This window comes from Falco naumanni, chromosome 2 (assembly GCF_017639655.2).
Source record: "Falco naumanni isolate bFalNau1 chromosome 2, bFalNau1.pat, whole genome shotgun sequence".
Classification (NCBI taxonomy): domain Eukaryota; kingdom Metazoa; phylum Chordata; class Aves; order Falconiformes; family Falconidae; genus Falco; species Falco naumanni.
Genome location: NC_054055.1, coordinates 94358101 through 94364118, shown reverse-complemented (window position 1 = coordinate 94364118; position 6018 = coordinate 94358101).

Genomic DNA, 6018 nt, shown 5'->3' with positions numbered 1-6018 from the left:
TAGGTAAGGACTGTGAACAACATCCGATGATTCTCAGCCATACTGAGAATAACATCTACAATCTGACCATCTGATCATGCTATTTCAGATGTGCATGGAGCTTTGTTCTGCCGCTTTGGTGGGTGAGATTCAGGTAAATACTAACTCCGGTTCATACCCCGCTTCCCCCTTAAGTGAAAGACACCCACTCACAGTGGTCTGAAGGAAGCAAAAGCACTCTCCAGTCTGGTTCCTGATGTTGGCAATGGGTGGAGAGGAAATCAGGTTGTGCTGTGGCACCTGGATGCTGTTCAGCTTCAGTAAAGCCAAATCAAATATGGACTTCTTTTTCTCAAATATGAAACACTTACCAGAGGGGAATCCTTAATTCCAGTTTCATCATGCACTGCATTTGCATATGGATGAAATGCTGCCCTTAAGTGCAGATACGTGAACCTATATCCTCAGGTCATCCACACATCAGAGAAAGAGGTCCCCTGCAGTCATGGAAGCTGGCTATAAGACATCCAGGAACTACTGGTGCAATGAAGAGTACACTTATACACCTTGTACTTTGGAGTAGCAGGGATTTGGGGATTTCTTTACAACCAATTCCTGAGATGTGTTTGAAAATTTAACAGGATTGCATAAAGTAGTGAACATGCCCCTACACTAAGGGCTGGCCACCTGTGAGTCCATAGGACCTCTCATTCACACTCTGGCACAAGCAAAATTTGTGTACTACGGCATCTAGATAGCTTTGAGGATCTTGATATCAAGGGAGGTTGTGTGACTTTGTCATTTGGATTTACCAAACTTACAGGAGTCTTTTTTTTTTTTTTTTTTTTTTTTTGCGGGGGGCGGGGGGGGAAGGGGGATGTTGACCTGGATTTGGATTCAAAAGTGCCTTTGAGGCAATGTATAAAGCTCAGCATTTTATTTTATTTTTATTAATCTGCCTTTTGAACTCTTTCAAAAGTGCTTTCCAAATCCCTCAGCAATGTTCACATTCATGTCTTATACTTGTGACACTAAAAATACTAATGGTAACGACCACCCTTTCATGAGGCTAAGGGAACAGAAGTGCCTCTTAAGTAACTACAAAATGCTGCAAACAAAGAGCTGCAAGTTTTCCCCCAATGAATATTTCTTTGGAGATTCAGCAGCTGATATTTTACTGAACTTGTTCTGCCTGTGGGCAATCATAATAGCTCTCAAAAAAGTAATCCACACCAAAGCTTTGAGCTATAAAGCAGAAAGTTGCAGGAAATTAGGTTTATTTTGCTGTTAATGGACAGAGGCAAAATCCTGCAGTAACTCAACTGTTTTTTTTTTTTAATTTTAAATGATCGAAAGAGATTAATAAAATTTAAGAGACAGAATAACTTGCACTTGCTATAAGCATGAAAGGGCACTGCATACTAAGTATACAGCAATGTATATATGTAATGAGCCAGCAAAAGGAGCCAGGAGGCAACGTGCTTCCATAGGTATGAGTCAATAAATGCATTAATGAAAGAAAGAACGGGTTCTTAGAGAGAAAATTATTTAAAGTGATCAGAAAAAGAACAGAAGTAATCTGTACAAAATTCCACCACAAAATCTTTTTTTTTTCCCTGGTTATATTAGAATATCTGCATTTTAATAGAAGCCTGAGGCAACCAAAATGGCAGTTAACCCACTGTGCTTTTACTGTCAGCCAAAGTAGCCTCAAAGGCTGATGTGTGATATGAAACAAGGTTGTTAATTCCAGCCCACATGCTCCGTATTACCAGCCAGCGCACAAAATACAGTACTGCTGAGGGAACAGCAGCCTCAAGATGACCATAGCTGGAGCTTAATGCTAAAATATGCATCAGTTAAGGTGGGGTCCATACTACATGAAGCAGAAACTCTTCAGCGCTTAGCTGTCTGTGATGCATGGTTTCCACCCACCTGGTTACAGCACTGCTCCTCTGATGGACTCAGGCTGCAAAGGTAATTTCTAATAGAGCGAGCCCAGAGGCATGCAGATGATCGAAAGCAAAGCAGACCTGCTGTCTCCTTTCCATTGTGGTTTTCATGGAGCCAGAAGAAACTGGTGAAGGAGCTCTGCATCCTATCTACACCAGCCGGCTGCAATCTGCTGCACAGAAGCAGCACACAGTAAGTTTGTGATGCCATTCCTGCTCCCTACATGTTTTTCTCACTGATATTTGCAGTAACTCTAGGCAGCTCCTGTAGAAGATTCAGAGAAATGAGAGCACTATCGAAGTAACTGCCTCTGTCTGCACCAGGCAAATGCAAGTCTTCAGGCAGTCACTTGTATGTCTTACTAAATTACCTTACCTAGAGGGATGTGTGAAGATCTGCTGTAATAATTCACAGCATATATTACATTTAAAAGGCCTAGCCTACATGGAGTCAGTATGTGAAGTCATTTATTTCTAAGACATGAAGCTGAATTAGATCATCAAACGTAATGCCTACATCTCCTAGACAGCAGACTGTGGAAAGCAGTATAAACAAAGCCCTGCAGACAGGCCATGGAAATAAGACGTTTCCCTGAAGTCAGAGTCACTGCACAGTGTGCGACAGTTCGGTTGGGTGGCTGTGACACCAAAAGGGTTTGTAAAGTCCTCTGCTGCGTGTTTTTTAGGAGAAGGCTCCAAGGAGCACTCTTGCCCAAAATAAATTACAGGAAGGACTCTTGCCTAGGGCTGCTGTCTGGAAAGTAGTAACAGCCAGCCTGTGAAATTAGGAAGCCAGCAATAGCAATTACTTCCTTAGAAGAGAAAAAGGCTTTTGAAGGGTATTATACTCCAGTAAGTACTCATTCTGAACACCCAGGCAGATTTCAGTGTCTAATTTGTTAATTATATGTAATTTCAGTAGGTATGGGTGTCCCATTTTCTGAAACCGTTATTTTTTCTGTCAAGCGTTAATGAATGTTGGGGGAAAAATATCTTAAGCAAACTGCTATGTAAAAAACCTGAGTCAACGAGCAGACATTTCCAAGACTGGAAGTGCTGCAGGATACCTCTAATTACCAGGTCACTGACAACCAGTGACCAAGCGAGAACATTTGCATTCATTTTTTGTAGACTTCTCCAGAGCTTTCTTCACAGCATCTATGAATGGTAAAAATATGAATCTTCACCATAAAAGGAAGGTAAATATAAAGCACAGTTAATCCATCCGTTAAGAGAAACCCTGAGCATTGTATGCACCCTGCTTAATCCCGCTTTCAGACAGTCGATGCAGAAAGACTAGGCAATAGTAGGAGGACAGTGAAACAAGAAAGTTTCACTGCCTTTGGATGGAAGTGGCAACGATGTCCCTTGTCCGTGGCATGCACTCCCAGCACAACTCTCCTAGCTCAGTTTTTCCCCTGATTACTACTCTCACAAAACTTCTCTGCAGAGGTGTGTGCCAGCAATACCATCTGCTGGCTGAAGCTAGCACTGTCCGGAGGTGTAGGCAAAGGCAGCAGGGCAGACAGCCCACACGGTGGCCGCTTCTCTGCCCCTCGCCCTGCCACTCCACAGGGCTCCCGTGCCTGGGGCAGCAGCAGCCAGCGCTGGGCAGCTGCTGTGGCGGGGGAAAGGCAGCAAATCTCTCTCTCAGCCTCCTGAGCCAGAAATGTATTCAGTTACTCTCGTCCCACAGCTCTCAGTGTTCCGGCTTTTAGTCCTGGTTCATAGGGTTTGGGGGCTTTTAATCACCATGCTTAACAGGGAAGAAATACCTTGCCTGACCAACTCTCTGCTCCGCTGCCCAGGCACACAGAAGAGCAGATGCAAACTCCAGACTGCACAGAGATCAGGCACAATCGCTTTGCCTTATCTCAGGAAAAGAAAACCTCTGTGCTATGCCCTTTGCCGGAGCTTTGCACAAAGCAGTCCCCCTTTAAGCCAGAATAAGCATGCAAAACAATTAAGATCATTTTTATGGAATGAGATAACTGAAAGGAGAGAGCATGTGCAAAACCCCTTCAGGAACTGAACTGAGAGTGTTTTCAATAGCTATTTCTTTTGGATTAAGCTGTCTGGTTATATGAGCCAGGAACAGAGAAGTATCTGAGAAACCCTACAGGGCATGCAAGGAAAGCAGCCAGGAAGATTGAATAGCTCTGGCCATGTTTTCTTTTTTTTTTTTTTTTTTTTTTTTTTTTGAGGGAGTGGGATGGGGAGTATACTTTATTTACAAATAGAATCACAGTATTTCAGTCACCCAGCTTCTGTCCAAGAAGTGGCTAAAGAGGCTGGGAGCCTTCAGCCTGGGGAAAGAAGAGGCTATAGAGAAGGATGACATAGAAGACTATCAAGGGAATACCGAGGAGTGAGCAAGAAACAATTGTTCATTTCCTCAGTTAAAATTAGCTGGAAACTCTTGCAGAACAAATGGGACATATTAGCCATATACAAAATATGGAGCTATAGATCTCCTCTTTATAGGATGCCATGTGTGCTGAGAATGTGCATGGCTAGGCAGACGTCCAGGCTCTGAGGGTGCCACCAGCACTTACTGCCCCATGGCAACCCCCTGGGGTTGGAGGAAGATCTATTTCCAACGTGCCAGGGATAGCAAGGATAGAGATTGACTCCATTTCGTTCTAGGAGGGGATTTGAATTTTGCTTTCATCACCTCTAAAGAATGTATCCCAATAGCCCAACTGGTGGATAATGTTTATCATGTGTTTTGTTCTGTTCCTGCAAGAAAAATGAGCAATTTGCTTGATTTGGATTGAACTGTTTGGGTTCTAGCCTTAGAAGTAACAGAAGTAATTATAGCTTGAAAGAGAGAAGAAGTTACTTCTTAACCTTTGTTCTATGAGGGAAAGGTTTTGTGTAGGGTCTTCAGCTGCCTGAAAAAAAGACTGGGGGCTGTGGGCAGAGATATGCCCCTCTAGCAGCCAGTAAGCACAGACAGTAAGCTGGTACTGCCAGGACCTGAGGAGGGCTTTGCCTTTTCTGTGGGATGAATTAATAGATTTAACCCCAAGGAAGGCACCTTGCACTCACTGAGGTCTGATTAGCTGAGGAGCAGAAATACATGTCACCTAATTTGAGCCTGTGAATATGAATGGAGTTATTTTGAAAACGGGATGTCTCTAGTTCTTATTGAAAAGACTTGGATAGGCAGAGGTGCTGCCTACCAGCTTATAGGACAAATTATATATAAACAGTTGGAAGGGGCTAGGAGTCTGTCAGCCTTAGCCGTCATGCTCACCAGGAGAGTGCAAAAGGGGAGTTATGTACAGGGGTGATGCACCTTCAGAGAGGACTGGGGAGAGCAAAGCAGCTGCTGGGAGCTTTCCTCCATGCAGAAGCTCACAATATTAACAGTTTCTGTTTTGGGACAATTATTTAGTCAAAGACAAAACCAACACAATTCCCATTCCCCAAAAACAGTTGATAAAAAGAACAGTTTCAATGACAAGACAACCCTATACTTGTTGTATTCATAACAGCTTTCCAGGGTCTGTTGTGAACATTCAGGATTCAGAGTCAGTGTGCTTTCACAAGACAAAGAGCTGCTTTAACTGCTACTGCCGTATTTTTGAGACCACAGAAAGAAAAGCTCCAGGGATTTCAAAAGCCCCAGACTCGGCAGAGACTCCACAGTTTAATTTGTGAAGTGAAACATCTGACAGATTACAAAGTCAATTTTACTTCACAGCACTAAAGCCATGAATCTAGTCCTGTGTCTCTTAAATCAGTGATGACTGATGAGTTTCAAGCCCTTCAAAAATACAAAGGGCACTAGTTCAGAAAGGAAAGGCTTCACCTGGCATAGAAAAGAAATAAGAGCTTGTTGCATGATGACATGACCCGGGTATTATCCAGGTGTGTTACCTGAGCACTCAGATAGGGCTGGAACAAGGGTTATCATGTTGAATGGAGATATAAGGATTTGAAACATTTCTCTTACCAGCAATAGTTCACTGCTGTAATTTTAAAGAAAGGTGGACTACCTGAGGCATCCTAGAGAGCACTTTTGCATCAAATGTTGCCAGTGTGCATGAAATAGAATATACCTTGGAGCAGTGAGCTGAGC